Source organism: Diabrotica virgifera, chromosome 7 (assembly GCF_917563875.1).
Source record: "Diabrotica virgifera virgifera chromosome 7, PGI_DIABVI_V3a".
NCBI classification, from domain to species: Eukaryota; Metazoa; Arthropoda; class Insecta; order Coleoptera; family Chrysomelidae; genus Diabrotica; species Diabrotica virgifera.
In genome coordinates this window covers 185,871,971-185,889,906 of record NC_065449.1, presented here as the reverse complement: position 1 = coordinate 185,889,906, position 17,936 = coordinate 185,871,971, and positions in this window count along the sequence as shown.

The following is a 17,936-nucleotide window of genomic DNA, read 5'->3' as shown; positions in this document are numbered from 1 at the left end:
ATCACACCACAAATAATACACAATTGACCAATTCTGGTTTTAAGAAAATTGCACAACCAATCTTACATCCATCAGTTCTTGAACATCCAGAACAACATCTAATAATCCCAATAAAATTTAAAAATATACACTTTAAAAAATTTAAAAATAACATCACTTTATATATAACGAAAAATTTTTGGTTTCACGGTTTAATGTCGTGTTCCCTTACTAATCCCCTCAAGATCCTGCCAATTATTTTGTTTTGTTTGTACATTAGTATCAAATCTGTCCCTCTACCATCTCTCCCTTTAGCATAATTTGGAGAAAAAGTATGATATTGAATACTACTATATTCTTCCCTTATACCGGAAAGTAAGTGTACATTTTATACTTATACTTGACATACTTTAGTTGCCACTACATTTGATTGCTTGCATGTATGTGAGTGTGAGGGTTGTTAAACCATATTTACGTACATTTTAGCATTTATATGTATGCATGAATATATATACTTTAATATTGGCTTGATCTTTACCCTTTGATTTCAACCAGACCACTTAACTAACTCTGGTTTTTTGTTATTTGTAGCATTTAATTTTACTTTTACCGTGACCTGAAGATGCTGTGAATATTGTAGACAGCGAAACCGGTCGTCAGTTGTAAAATAAATTGTTTGTGAGAACGTCTCTTTTTTCTTTACTACAATAGTATGGACTCACACATGCAACCCATTCATTATTATTATGTAAATATTTTCTTCTAAACCTCTTCCATAAAATATACAAAACATTGATAAAACAGACTGGTGACTGTCAATATGTGTAATGTTGCCGAAAAAATAAACGCTAAACAACTTAGCGAGCATTTCACCATATGTCTAATAAACCATGAAAGTACTGAACATTTATTAAAGAAAACCATTCGAGAATTTACATAAGAAACAGTTGTACAACTAAGCGAAACATAGTTTCGTTCAAGAAACAATCTTGGAACCATCATTCAGTTTGGTTGAAGTATGCAGGTATATTTATAACAACAGTAACAGGGTGTATATTATATATTTTATCGACTTCGAAAAGGGCTTTGACAGGGTCACCCACTACAAACTGATAGGTGTCTTGCACCAGGAGGAAATCTCCAAGACTAAGACCTCAGTATTATATAAAAAAACTGGTATTGGCATCAATATAAACACACGAATTGGTCAGACCACGATGGTGGTAGTACTCTTTAATATCTACTCCGAATTTGTCTTCAAAGCAGCCTAAGGTAAGCAGGCATTAAAATCAATGGAATTAATAGGCTATTGATTATATTCAAAATAAGATTGCTAAAAGGAACTACAACGTTAACGGGGTTTTATTATTTCATATGGTCAATGGACATCTATATATGAAAAAACCGCGGAGTGCTACCATTTAGAGAGGTGCGTTTTTGAGAAATAGGTGAATTAGTCCCTGGGCACAGATTACATTAGGGTGAATTCTATGCACTTTTGGTACAAACACGACTACATAAAAATTGTTCCTGGTTAAATTTCCTATCTAAATATCACTTTTTAAAGTCAATGAGCCCTTCTTTTACAAAAATATATTCAAAAGAATAAGCACAAAGAAACCCAAAAGAAACAAATTTTGTTTTTTGTCCCATAACTTTTGTCCATGAGGATATAGGTATAGACATTGCTTCACAGAAAAAAAACCTACATATTTTTTCTACAAGATTTTGTTTAGTAGAGGTAATTGGGATTTATAGTTTTCGAAATATGATTTTTCAAAGTTCGCCACTCACAGCAATTTTGGGCAGTTTTCCTTGTTATTTCGCAAATATTGTTCTGTAACTTTTTTCTACGTAACTTTAGGTATATGCAATGGTATACGTAATAGAAATAGAAATCATTTACTTTAAAATGGTCTACTGTATAGCGTTGTACGACTTTTTGTAAAGAGATTATGGATTTTCAAAGTTTTATACTTTTAACGTTTTTTTATAATATAATATATTATATAATATATAGTATTATATTATATATAGTATATATAATGTAATATTATATTATATATTATATAGTGCCTCATATAAAAAATATTATTTTTACATTTTTTACGATTATTTTTGAATAAGATATTATTTTTCAAAATGTAATAAGTACTTGCAACGATTTTTGATTTTAGGATTATTTTTTAAATTTCTCATTATTAACTTTTTTTTTCTTGTACATGAATATACTATATTATATTGCTCAATAAAGAGGGCTTACTTTCTGTTCTTTAAAATGGTGTATCATCTATATTTAAATAATGGAAACCGAGTGATTCTTTGATATTTTTTACCTGTATAATTTAAAATTATTTCTTTTACAAAAATTACATAAACATTAGTCTAAGTTATCTTAGAGTTCCCACAATTAAAACCCATGCACATGCACCCTTTGCAGAATATTGAACAACTTATTCCTATCTTCCTATAACAGCAGTTTTTTGTACATTATTTGGAACATTTGCATGCTATTTTTTCAAGCAAAGCTTGTGGTGCAGGAGCTTTGACAGTAAATATTGGAATTAATCCATATTTAGAAGTTTGCCCGGCCGAGTCAAGTGGATCCAAAGTATTACCAATAAAAAATAAGATTCAATCATAACACACAATTATATATATATATATAAAAAGTTATAATGAGTAATTGAAAAAATAAATCAAACCTAAAATCAAAATTCGTTGCAAGTACATTTTGAAAAAGCATATCTTATTCAAAAATAATCCTAGAATTTTTGATAATATGTACATCATTTTAAAGTAAACAGAATAAGCTTTCTTTTTTATTATATAATATATACAGTAGAAAAAATGAAAGAATACCCATGAACGAACATATAAAACACACTGTATTTTCCTGTCACGGTGTCACACAAAAAATTGGCCAGCGTAAGTACATGTAATAATTATTGTTACATGTACTTGCACCGGACAATTTTCTTTGTGACACGGTGACAGGAAAATACAGCGTGTTTTATATGTTCGTTCATGGGTATTCTTTCATTTTTCCGACTGTACCTAAATGTAAAAAAAAGTTATAATGGGAAATTTAAAAAATAATCGTAAAAAATATAAAAACTCGTTAAAGTATAAAATCTTGAAAAAGATAACCTCTTTAAAAGAAGTCGTACAACATTATATAGTAGAACATTTTAAAGGTAATTCATTTCTATTCCTCTTACATGCACCATTGCATATGCCTAAAGTTGCGTAGAAAAAAGTTACAGAACAATATTTGCGAAATAACAAGGAAAATTGCCCAAAATTGCTGAGTGGCGAATTTTGAAAAATCATATTTCGAAAACTTTAAATCCTAATGACCTCTACCAAACATCATTTTAAAGAGAAAATATGTAAGTTTTTTTTCTGTGAAGCAATGCCTATACCTATATCCCCGTAGACAAAAGTTATGGGACAAAAAACAAAATTTCTTTCTTTTGGGTTTCTTTGTGCTTTTTCTTTTGAATATATTTTTGTAAAAAAAGTATCTTTGACTTTAAAAAGTTATATTTAGATAGGAAATTTAACCAGGAACAATTTTTATGTAGACGTGTTTGTACCAAAAGTACATAGAATTCACCCTAATGTAACCTGTGCCCAGGGACTAATACACCCATTTTTCAAAAACGCACCCCTTTAAATGGTAGCACTCCGCGGTTTTTTCATATATAGAGATTCATTGACCATATGAAATAATAAAACCCCGTTAACGTTGTAGTTCCTTTCTATAGTACATAATCAATAGCCTATAATGTCACCAAGCTCAGATACGCAGGCGATGATTGCTTCAAATGAAAAAGAGCTGGAACGACTTATAAACAGGGTGACCGAAGCATGTGATGAATATTCTGGTTGTTAGCAAAACGTAGTTTCAACTAATAAACATAAGAGCGTAGGGAATGGAATAACATTATAAAGAGTTAACAATATCACCGATTTAGGGGCCAGCGTTAAAGATAACTGGAATATGAGGATATGAATTGGAAATCCAAACGTCAAAGTCAAAACAAGTGTAAAATGTAATTCTTATTACATACAAGCAATTGTGGTTAGATCCCTTATAAAATAATATTTAAGAGCATATTATTTTAAAAAACCAGAGATTACAATGATATTTAAACGCAAGGTTAAACAATGTGTAGCATACAAAGTGCACATATTAATGGATAACCCGTTTAATACGAACACTGACTAAATATGTATGTATAATTTTAAAATTAAAAATTTCTTCGAAACATAAATATCCAAATGAATCATATGTACAAAAAAATGGAGATAACCTAACTCTATTTCTATAATACATAAAATTTAAAGGAACGCTCTACAAAGTTTCTAAATCAAGACCTTTTAACCGGCTTTTAGTCAACAAAGCTGTGCGCGAAACAGATTCAATGTTTACATAAAACCTCTCATAATACCATTTAATCTACTGCTAAAACATAACAGCAGAAATATAATTCCAAATTTAGCGAATTCATAACATACTGTAACATCTACGATTATTACGTTCATACGCAATACAGAGTGGCCTTTATATTGTTAATGTAACTTGAACTTGAGATTAATTATAATGAAAAATTTACACAGAAACAATAGAAATGTTTATTATCCCACGAGAACAACTATATACACATGAATAAAAATATTAGGTTGACGTTATGGCAGAATACGAGAAGGTATACATAAGATTCTACATCGACAATAATAATTATTATTAGTATGGTGTTTATCCGTAACTGTCAACCAAATTTTGTTTTGCTCGTTAAATCACCGTTTATTTTTATGACCTCTGTCGCATTTTCTATATATTTTTAAAATATTTACTAGAAATAAAATATTGAAGAGGAGTGGAGATAAGATACACCCCTGTTGGATACCCCTTTTGATCTCCACACTTTCAGTAAGTTCATTGCCCATTTTTGCTCTCTGTTTAACCTCGGTATAGGGCAATACCAGTATTTCGTAGAATATCTACAATTTTTTCTAATTATAATATCAAGTGCTTTTCTAAAATCCAAAAAGCACAAATACACATGCTTATTAACATCTCTGTACCGCTGTTTAAGCACCAGCACTGAGAGAGCAAAAACTACTTCTCTAGTTCCAAGTACTTTCCGAAAGCCAAACTACGATCTATTAATGTTTGACTCACATTTGTCACATATTCTATTATGGCAGATATTGGTGACAGTTTTGGTGATGCTTACTAATAGTGATCATAGAAAAAAAAGGTAACATCATACATTAATATTAATTGTAATTTGAAACTAAGATGACGACCTTAAGACACTTATTTACTAATATTTTACTATAACAGCCAAATTAACTTTAACCAAACAGTAATCCATCTATCCATCCTGTACGTTGTACCGGGTGTCCCAATAAGAATGGCTCTCGGCCATATCTCAGGAACCGTTTATAGTAGAAATTTGAAATGAAAAATTTGATAACAAAAGTTGCCTCAGGAAAAGCCTGGAAATTATTTTCATAATTGTGGGACCACCGCTAGAGGGCGTAATTGAATATCAAAAATTAAAAAATCTAAATTTTACAAAATTTTCCTAATGAAGGGGCACTGGAAATCCGATCGTCGTATTCTTCATAAAATTCTACGCATATTTGATTTGGCAAGTTTAGGTCTACCTTTGGAAATAAGAGGTGGGGGTGAGTGGGAACCTTGTTATGAAAAACTGGCTGTGAGTCCGGTTCTGCTTAATCAAATTTTGCAAACTTGGTCTTGTTGAAGACAGATCTTTTTCGTCAATGTAAAAGTTATGATTTCGAACCAACTTACTGAGTAATATACCAGCTAGAAGGCGTTATTTAATTTTTTTCAGAAATCTAGTGTTCCTTGGAAAATATTAAATACAAACATGTATTTTTAATACCATATTACAAAATTAGACAAAATTAGCAACAGAATAGCGAAAACCGCATGTTAATACCTTTTTTCTATCTCGAGATATCTTACAAAACGTGTAAATTTAAAAACATAACTGTTACTGTCACCGGTAAACAAAACAATTCATTAAAAGTAGTGTGCTATGGAAACAATAAAGAAACATTTTCCAGCTGTCAACGTATATTAGGTCTTTTCAACGCTTCTCATTTGTTTCGAGCCTCGTTCATATCTCGTATATTAATATTATACACGGATTATACGGCATATGACAGAGGCTCGAAACAAATGAGAAGCGTTGAAAAGCCCTATTACAAAGAAATAAAAACAACTATTTAGTGATGACATAAACGTTCAAATTTTTGCCCATCACTTTCGTTGCAAACATTTACTCTTTCAAGAGTAGATTGAACAGCAGTCTCAATTTCTGCTCTCGATATGCTTTGAATGGCGTTTAGTATTCTCTGGATAATGTATTCTAGAGTAGTGAATGATGGGCAACAATTTGAATATTTAGGTCGTCACTAAGTAGTTCTTTTTGTTCTGTGTTATATTTAATTTTAATAGTATTGTTTCTCTTTATATTGTTGTTTTAATTAATTATATTTTTATACGTTGACATCTGGAAAATGTTATTTTGTTTTTTTCCACAGCACACTACTTTTCATTAACTTAGTTTACCGGTGATAGTAACAGTTATGTATAAAATTTACACGTTTCTCGAGATATCTTGAGATAGACAAAAGTTATCGACATGCGGTTTTCGCTATTCTATTGCTAATTTAATCTAATTTTATAAGGTATGATTAAAAATGCATACTTGTATTTAATATTTTCCAAAGAAAACTAGATTTCTGAAAAAAATTAAATAACGCCTCCCAGCTGGCTTATTACTTATTAGGATGGTTCAAAATTATCACGCTTACATTGAAGAAAAAGATCTGTCTTCAACAAGACCCAGTTTTCAATATTTGATTTAGCAGAACCGGACTTACAGCCATTTTTTCATAACAAGGTTCCCACTCACCCCCACCTCTTATTTGCAAAGGTAGAGTTAAACTTGTTAAATCAAATATGCGCAGAATTTGATGAAGAATACAATAATCGGATTTCCAGTGCCCCTTCATTAGGAAAATTTTGTAAAATTCAGATTTTTTTATTTTTGATATTCAATTACGCCCTCTAGCGGTGGACCCACAATTATGAAAATAATTTCCAGGCTTTTCCTGAGGCAACTTTTGTTATAAAATTTTTTATTTCAAAGCTCTACTATAAACCGTTCCTGAGATATGGCCGAGGGCCATTCTTATTGGGACACCCGGTACGTGCCTGTAACATATATAGAAGATAGAGAGGGAAAGATTAGGAGAGAGCAAAATATCAGATATCAAAATAAGCCGATTAATTTCAATATCCCACTTCTTAGCTTTTGAATTCCACTTCTGATATTTGAATATGCCTCTATCAATGCTAAAATATTCACCTGGTGAACTTTAATAAACTAAGACTTCGAGAGAGAAGCTGAGGCGGTTTTATTTAACCATGTTATCAAGTAATCTTAAGGTTCGGAATTGTGGAATAGTACGGGGTAATAATAACTGAAAATGCAGTTTGATGTTAGAGGTAAAAGAGTTATTATTTATTTGGAAACTTAGTTAATTACGTAAATTTATTATTTGTGTTACTTTTTATTGGTGTTTAGAGTGGCCCAAAAAAGGAGCAATTATCAGCGAGAAAGAGGAACTAATGAAAGGTGAAAGGAGCGTTTTCAAGAGCTCTTAAACCCAGAAAAAAAAACGAGATGAAAAAATAATTCACCATACTAGTTGAGCAACCAACATTGAAGGAAATTTTAAACGTCATAAAACGTCTATAAAATAACAAAGCACCTGGCACATATGGAATAACTGCAGAACTGATAATGAATAATGGACATGTGCTTTGGAAGTGTATTCATAAATTAATCTACCGCATATGGGCACTAGAAATCTTCCCAGAAGATTGGAAAGTAGGAATCATACTTCCTATGTACAAGGCGGGAGACAAACGACTCTGCGAAAATTATGGGGGCATAACAGTTTTCAATGTCGTCTACAGTATATTATTAGGCATTATAAACAACCACCTGGAATCAGTTTCAGAAGAAATGATTGGTGAATATTAAGTCAAGAGGTCAACTACACTCAAAAGAATTTAGTTCGTAATATTGATTAACAGTGATTATTGAATAGTATTTCGTTGTAACACCAATTTAATTTTTTGTTTTAACGAACTTTTAGACATTGATGAATGTATTTGGTTATTGTCACAATGATTGAATAATAACTGTGAAAATAACTAGAGTACATTAATCAATAACATTCAATTTATTCAGCCAATAAGTTAGTTTCGTATATTTAATAAATAATGTTAATTCTGGCAGCAACTCACTCTCTTGATTTCGTAGATGATAAGCAATTAACTTGGTTTATCGTGACAACGTACAAATTTCATTAAAACAATGTACAAATGTTGTTAATATAGAGTAATATTTGATTATTCCATAGATGTAAACTGATCGTTGTGACAACGAATGCATTAATCAATCTACTACTGCGTTTAATAATCACAATCAATGCGTTCATGGTAACAATAAACGCAGTTATTGAAAAAATAAATGTTTTGCTTGACCAATTGAAATGTAACGACTTTTCTTTATCGTGATACCCCGAGCTTCTCTGTGTTACCATTGTTTAAAAAATAATTCTTTGTTACAATGCTGTTACCTCTGCCGAAGTGCCGAATAATTTCATTTCGTTTTCAAGTGTAGTCCGTACTGGAAGGAAGTTTTTGTGTGTCCATTATCGTATTCTTTTTTTTTCGAATCCTGAGAAAACTAATTAGTATGTTTGAAAAATTTAAACGCAGAATAAAATATTACAGTATTATCGAGGGTCTGAACTTCTGAAGTCCCTGAGAACTTCTATAATGATTATTTTAATAAGTCACAGGGGTGAAAAAGAGAAAATTTAGTATGATTTTTAATTTCAAATGTAGCATTCAAAAGAAATTTTTGTTTATTCTAAGGGACTTTCAGCCCTCGGTAATAATGTAATCTTTTATTCTGCGTCTAAATTTTTCAAAAATACTTATTAGTTTTCTCAGCATTCCAATAAAAATGAATGCGTTTAAAAAGAATTCGAACGAAATATTGCAATGAGGTTTGGGAATATGCAAATAGGTTCATAGTAGGAATGAACGAAACTGATTGTAGGAATAAATAGAATTGGTTGTATGAATAACCGTATTTATTGTGGGAATGGACGGAATTAATTATAAGAATAAACGGAAATAATTGTAGAAATAAACGAAATTTATTGGATGCATAAAGCAGTATACGTTAGGAGAAATAGCACTGTTATTGACACAACGAATAGTCTTCGTCGGTCAATTAACGACGTTGTTGTTTCAATGAATAGTGTTCGTTGAAAAGTGATATTATGGTATACATAATAAAAGTATTATATATTAATAAATGGATGTTTATCCATTCAATAAACATAATACATTGGATCAACCAACGAAAATAATGAATTTATGAACATCGATCGCTTTGTTGTTCCAATAAAACCAAGAATTGGACAAATTTTAAGTATTGCTGTTGTTGTCTGAATTAACATATTTGTTAATATTACATACCTTTTTCGTTGAGTGTATAGACCAAATACATATTTTAAGAGGTATGATATACATGACAAATGTGTTAAATGTATAACATACCAACCAATTTACAACTTATACATCGATTTCAAATTGGCGTTTGATCGAGTAGATAAAGAAAAGATGTTAAAGCAACTATCTATGTTAGGAATAACCAATAAGTTAGTTAAACTAATACTAATGACTTTGGAGGGTTCCAAAGCTATGGTGAGAATAGATGGAGATATGACAGACATTTGAGATTGCAAATGGAGTGAGGCAAGTTGATGCCTTATCAACAACACTTTTTAATCTAACTTTGGAAGCTGTTTTAAGAAAATTGGATATGAACGGCTGTATTTAAAATCCATAAGGAAAAATTTTCCTGTAGCTGGTGTATACCATTAATTACAAAAATTGAAAAAGATCTTCTGTGTAACAGGTATATTAGTTTGAAAACCCCAATAAAGGGCTACATTAAAATACAGAACGTTTTCGCAATAAAGGGCTACATTAAAATACAGAACGTTTTCGCTCTAAAGAGAGCATCATCAGTGTTCTAAGCAAGCTCTACATGCTAAGCCACCAAAAATACATGGGTTAAAACCCTTAAAATGCCGACCAAAGGTCTTACATTGGCATATTATTTATTAAACCCTGGCGATGGGTGAAATTTAAAAGGTATACCTCAAGGCACCATATGACTATACCACAAGCATGTGGGTGGTTGAGTTGATTTCTCTGTCTTCACAAAGAGAAAGGTGAAAGCCAACTCACAAAGCCAAGTCACAAAAGGTGAGTTGGCTTTCACCTTTCTCTTTGTGAAGTCAAAGAAATCAATTCAAACACCCACATGGTTGTGGTATAGTCATATGGTGCCTTGAGGTATACCTTTTAAATTTTACCCATCGCCAGGGTTTAATAAATAATATGCCAATGTAAGACCTTTGGTCGACATTTTAAGGGTTTTATCGCATGTATTCTTGGTGGCTTAGCGTGTAGAGCTTGCTTAGAACACTGATGATGCTCTCTTTAGAGCGAAAACGTTCTGTATTTTAATGTAGCCCTTTATTGGGGTTTTCAAACTAATATACCTTTTACACAGAAGATCTTTTTCTTCAATTTTTGTAACGGCTGTATTATTATAAGATCTTTGCAAATATGCACATATGCTTTTGCCATAAAAAACTGCAACAAAAGGGTAGCTAAGAGTATTTTCGAGGTTTATATGCCGTGACTTGGAATTAATTCATTCTGTCGTTCAATAAAAAAAAACTCTAAAAATATGACAAACTCACTCGAATGGACAAAACACAAAATTGTAAGTCATCCAACCTACTGTCTTCTAATCTAAGATACCTACAATGACCAGGAGGGACATTAGCGTCATTCGAAGATGCACAAAAGACGCAAAAAAGTTTACCACTTCTACCTGGGGCGAGGCTTTCCAAGCTAAAACAGATTCTTGGTAAATCGATATTTTCCGTTTTCCCCCTACGAGAGGGATCTTAGGGGCAAACCCGATTATAAGAGTGGCAAACTTTTTTGCATCTTTTGTGGGGTCTCAAATTTGACATCCTCAGTCAAGACTAGAGGTCAAGTCTATGAAGACTGGACTAACAGTAGAACACTTACTCATATACCTAGTGTAGATTATTATTACAAACTACCACCTAGACGCCTGTATACGTGGAAATAACATAGAGACAACGGAGAAGACGTTATTATAAGAAATCAAATAGACTATATTATGCTTGTTAACAAAATATATGGAAATAATTTCAAAAGTGTTAAAACCTACCCAGGCGCTGATATTCAATCAGACCACAATCCTTTAGTGGGCGTGTGTAGAACCAAGTTAAAGAAAATACGCGGAAAAACTGTGAAAAACATGACATGAGAAAACTGAAATGTAGCGAAGTAAAAGAAATAGTCAGCAAAACATTAAATAGAAAATTCAAAGAAATCGATAATACAATGGAAAACACAGAAGATAAGATAGAATCCCTTAACAAAACGATAGACGACATTAAACACAATTTTATGAAGAACGTAGAAGGTAAGAATAAGACATGGATGACGACAGAGATTCTGCAACTAATGGAAGAAAGAAGGAAAAACAAGAACGATAACTCCATGTATAAAACATTACAGCGAGAGATACAGAGAAAGATCAGAGAAGCCAAACAGAAAGAACTGGAGAAAAAATGCCAAGAAATCGAAATTCTGCAAAGTAAATACGACGACTTCAATGTGCATAAGAAGGTAAGAGAAATTACAGGCAAATGTAAAAACAGAAGAATAAGTAAACTTGTTAATGACAATGAGATAATCGTGGACAAAGAGAGTATCAATAATACCTGGAAAAATTACATACGAAATTTATTTTTTGATGAGAGGGAGAACCAGTCCATAATACCTACGGAAACAGGACCACCTATACTAGTGGCAGCAATAAGAGCACCCATAATATCACTAAAAGAAGGTAGAGCTCCAGGACCAGACGGAGTACAATCTGAATTTCTTAAACTTCTTTATGATGAATCTTTACGAATACTATGTAAAATCTTCAATAATATCTATGACACAGGCAATATCCCAAAAGATTGGCTAGTTTCAGAATTTATTACCTTACCAAAGAAACAGGGAGCAAAAAAGTGCGGAGAATATAGGCTAATAAGTCTAACGAGCCATACATTAAAACTTTTTCTTAAAATTATACATCATAGAATATACAAGCTATGCGAAGAGAGAATACAAGACACACAGTTTGGATTTATGAAAGGCGTAGGTACAAGAGATGCACTGTTTAGTCTACAGGTTTTATTTCAAAGGTGCAGAGATAGGACTTGCGATATTTACACCTGCTTTGTGGACTACCAAAAAACATTTGATACAGTTCAACACCGAAAAATGATGGATGTTCTAACAAAAGTCCAAATGGATGATAAAGACTGACGTATAATACAAAATTTATACTGGAACCAATCAGCCACAATAAGAACGAATCTTGGAGGTGAACCAATGGAAGCGATCCAGATTCTACGAGGTGTTAGACAAGGTTGTATACTTTCACCTATATTATTTAACCTATATTCAGAGGAAATATTTAGTGGAGCCTTGGAAAATTGCGAACATGGAATAATTCTAAATGAAGAACGCCTAAACAACATCCGCTATGCAGACGACACCGTTATTTTTGCAGACAGTGTGAACAGTTTACAGCAACTAATAAACAAAGTAAATGAAGTAAGTGAAAGATTTGGACATCAAGTAAATATATCAAAAACTAAATTTATGATTATCAGCAAAAATAAACTTAGAGACGCCCAACTACTTATCAATAATACACCAGTGGACAGAGTAAAACAGTATAACTATCTTGGAACAATAGTAAACGAACAATGGGATCACTCACAAGAAATAAAATGTAGAATAGAGAAGGCTAGGAGTGCATTCAATAACATGACCAGACTCTTTAAAAGCCACAACCTTAATCTGGAGATAAAAATAAGGCTCCTACGATGTTATATCTTCTCAATATTGTATTACGGAGTTGAATCCTGGACACTCACTGAAGCAGTGGAGAAAAAACTTGAAGCCTTCGAGATGTAGCTATACAGGCGAATCCTAAGGATATCATGGACGGACAAGATAACCAACGAGACCGTATTACGAAGAGTGGGCAAAGAAAGAGAGGTGATGTATACCATTAAAAGGAGAAAGTTAGAATATCTCGGACACATAATGAGAAACGGCACTAAATACAGAATACTGAAGGTAATCCTTCAAGGTAAAGTATTTGGAAAGCGAGGAATTGGGAGAAGAAGAATATCATGGTTAAAGAACCTGAGGAAATGGTTCTCCACAACAACAACTAATTTATTTAAAGCATCAGTTAATAAAATAATTATAGCCAGAATGATCGCCAATATTCGAAACGAATAGGCACTAAAAGAAGTTATTATAGAGATTTTATGTTATACACTAATATAGACTAACACATAATATAAGTAACTTCAAGCAGATACTTAGATAGTTCGCCACATGTGTAAAGTGTATAGTGCATTGATTGATTTTTAAAAGAATGTAGATTATAATATAATCTTTCTATAAGCTCGTTAAAAAACACTGTAATACATTGTAGTGATTTGTGATGTAACAGAAGACGTGTTTGTACCCGTGTCAAAGGTCGCAGCTGTCGAGACACTTAATTTCAATAACAAAAAAAAAAATGATTACTTAGTCTCATAAAAATTCAACTAGCTGCTAATGCTAGATTTGAAAAATTCACAATGTATTGATATTGTCAGAACAGCGTAGATAATCTAGTTTGCTTTATTGGTTGAGATCGATGTAAGAAAAAAGTTAAAACTTTTTAACTACTCATGAGACTATGAATCTCAACATGATTGTGTTGAAATCGATAAATCCTTTCACACAGACATTACAATACATAATACATACACCTCTTCTTCCAATTAGAACAAAAATACGTATGTAATAGTATGATACATAGATAATACCTATTTCAATGTCAGTAGGGGATTATAATTATAAACCATATAAACTTCAATAATGAGCCGTATTAAACAGGTAGCAAAAACAATGAACATGAACCAAAACTAACAGATAGTCGACACAACAAAAAATTATACGAACCGTGCATCAAAATTCTAGTTACTGAAACGTAAAAATAAAAGAATATCAGGGTTGTTTAATAATTCTGTAGGTCTATATAGATCACTAACAATGGAGAGCTGTTTGAATTGACACTCTGTCGTGAGAAAGGCAGGATAAGCCTCTTAAATGAGCCTCTCCTCTATGATTATAAGAGTGATGAACAAAAAAGCCAGAGTCGAGAGAAAACGGATGAAAGCAGCGATAATATTGAATATTGTGGTAGCATGGTACAGTATAATATGCAATAGATGCTAGATATTCTCGACTTTGCTTTACGGATCAGAAGCGTGGACTTTAACAGACGCCTCATGTAAACCCATAAATGCAATTGAGATATGATAAACCGAAATCACATTAAAACGCATTGGAGAAGAACTTTTTTTTGGGAGGTGGGAATTTTCTCAAGACCGTCTGTTAAGGTGTGTCGGATTCGGTCCGTCCTATCTGTATCACGAGCCGCCTACCGACTAAACCCACCCCCTCTTTCTCCAGCCGACTGGTATGGAACCGCTCTTAGCGAGCATATCAGACCCGTCGACCTTACTCATAGCTCCCTACTGGCACTTCTAGCATTCCATGGATTGACTGGCCGTACCATACAGGCCGGTGAAACGACCGTCTAGCTCAACCCGTACGCGGGTAGGTCGACCGGGAATTGGAGAAGAACTAGAATACTTCCCAACTATCAAACGTAGAAACTTGGAATGCTTTGGGTACATCATGAGAAATAAGAAGTACCACCTGCTGCAGCTTACTCTGGAGGTAAAAATAAATGACAGCAGGGCACAGAAAATTATAGGGCAGGGAAAAATAGAAAGAAAGAGGAATCCACGTCATGGAAGAATTGCACGGTTGCTAAATTTGAGAGAGTAGTTTGGCTGCACTACTAATGAGCTCTTTAGAGCAGCTGTAAATAATATCAGGATGATGAATATCTGGTGAAACTTCATCATTGTGAGTAATAGGCATCGTTACATGGTCGTTGAATAATACATATACTAATTCTGGATATGTTATTGGCTTAGTAATCGTGGTATTTTCTTTCTATTGGTTTCCTCTTTTAATATGGGTAACCATCTCCTACTGCATTCTGCCGAGGAATTTGCGACACAATTGGTTTCTTTTAACATAATTAGAACCGCTTCTTTAATTTTTGTCTTTTTGATTTTTTTGATTTTCACCTGTAAGTGCATCTTTCACGTAATTGGGAAATCCATAGGTAATTAAAAAAAAATGAATTTAGGAACAACTAGAAATAATCCTAATCCCAATATTTAAAGTACCAAGTTAAACAAATCTGCCCTGACCTTGTAGAGTAGGTTAGTAATGCTTTTGTTAAATACATACATTTCAACAATATTGAACTTAACATTTTATTCTCACAAGTGATTGCATAATCATATTCTTACCATAAAGATATATGTAGTTGTAAGTATATAATTGCATCTATAAAAAATTGTGTACACTTACGAATTAAGAGAAAAGTTTTTACATCACAATTATGATGATTATCTGCCATGTACTGCGTAATATTGTAACTGATAGAATATTGTTGCGGTATAGTACTAAAGCTACCTATCTCCTTTGATACGATAAGGTATTGTTTTGCAAAGCTATTATTAGTATTTCGTTATTAATCTTTATGATATGCACTTTAATTGCAAGGTAGTATAATAGCTTCCTATATTACAAACAATTGATTTATTATTATTATTATTATTATTACATAGAAATAAGGGCTGGGGTCATGGAGACCCATAAGCCCATTTACAAGAAAAATGAAATAGTACCTACATTACAAAAATTAGCTTCGCAAATAAACTATAGACTAATAGATTGTGCACAACACTGATCAGTTTACAAACAAATAACTATCTAGTTGGTTTTTGAAAACATTAATAGATGGAGAATTTATAATTTCCGTTGGGAGACTGTTCCATATACTAAAAATGCGATTACACAGAAAATGTTGGCGCTTTATCGACGAAAAGGGTTCCTTCTTCACTTTCAAACTATGTCCACGTAGTCTGCTGTGATCGTCTAAAATAAACAAGTGTTGCAAATCTCCATATCCATACTTTAAAATTCGGAAGGTGATAATTAAGTCACCACGGAGTCGACGAGCTTCAAAAGTTGATAACCCGGCTAAAGAAAGTCTTTGTTGGTAATCTGGCCTTCTTCGTTTGAAACATAGTCTGGTGGCCTTCTTTTGAATATTTTCGAGAAGAGTTCTATCGCGCACTAATTCTGGGCACCAAACCGTTCCACAGTACTCCAGTAGGGGTCGGACATAAGTTTTATACAAACGAATAGAACCCGAAAATGATATTTTTGTAAAAGTCTTACTAAGTAGGTATAACTTACTATTCGCTTTTTTAGTAACGTTTGAAATATGCTCCGACCAACTCAAATTTTCAGTAATTGTTACACCAAGGTCACTATATGATTCCACAGTATCCAGTAAATGCCCGTCTATCGAGTAAGACAAACGAGGGTTATTTTTTCCCAGATGTAAAACCACACACTTATCTCTATTTAGAGGTAACATCCAATCCGAACACCACTTGAAGATCGAATCTAAGTCACTTTGTAAGTCTTGCCCATTCAAGAGTGGGTCAGCAAATATTTTTGTATCGTCTGCGTAGAAAGCTTTCCTAGATTTGATATGAGATTCAAGATCACTAGCATACAACACAAATAGAAGTGGACCCAAAACAGATCCTTGTGGAACACCACTTAAAACCGTTTTTTTAGATGACAGCGACTTGCCAACTCTAACACAAAACTCCCGATTTGTTAAAAAATCATTAATCCACTCAAGAAGTTTTCCGCGAATGCCAAAATGTTCTAGTTTATACATCAATTTTGTTCTTGGTACTCGATCAAATGCTTTTGCAAAGTCTAAATATATTATATCCACAGGTCGTTTTTTATCTAATGCTGCTGTCCACTCATTAACACACCACAGTAAATTAGTCATGGTTGATCGACTTTTCACAAAGCCATGTTGTTGTAGAGGAATAATTTTTTCTCGAAGTAAAAATTCTGAAAGACACTCTGTAATAATTGATTCCATAACTTTACAAATAACAGGTGTAAGGCTTATTGGTCTGTAATTATTAGGATCTAACTTATTCCCTTTTTTAAATATAGGTGTCACCGAAGCACTTTTCCAAATTATAGGCAAAGAGTGTGCATTAAAAGATGAACGCATCATTAGTGATAGTGGAACAGAGAGGACATCTGAACATTTTTTCAAAAATAATGTAGAAATTTTATCGGGCCCTGGAGATGCGTTGTTTTTTAATTTGTCAATATGGCGCTGAATGATTTCAGGTGAAAAATCAATATAATCAATTTTGGGAATAACTCGTGGATTACTGATTATAGGAAACTGATTTTGAGACGGTTCAATAGCAAAAACTTTAGAAAATGTATCTGCGAGAATATTAGCGACCTCACACGTGTTCTGACAAATCGTTTCATCATGCTTTTTTAACAGTGGAATGGACACTTTAGAAGACATAGCAGACCTAACATATTTATACAGTTTTTTAGAGTCGTTGCAGCTTACAATAGATTCTTCATATGCCATTCTGGCTTCGTTGATATACTTTTTTAGTATTCCTGTGTAGCTTTTGTGAGTTTGCAAGTCACG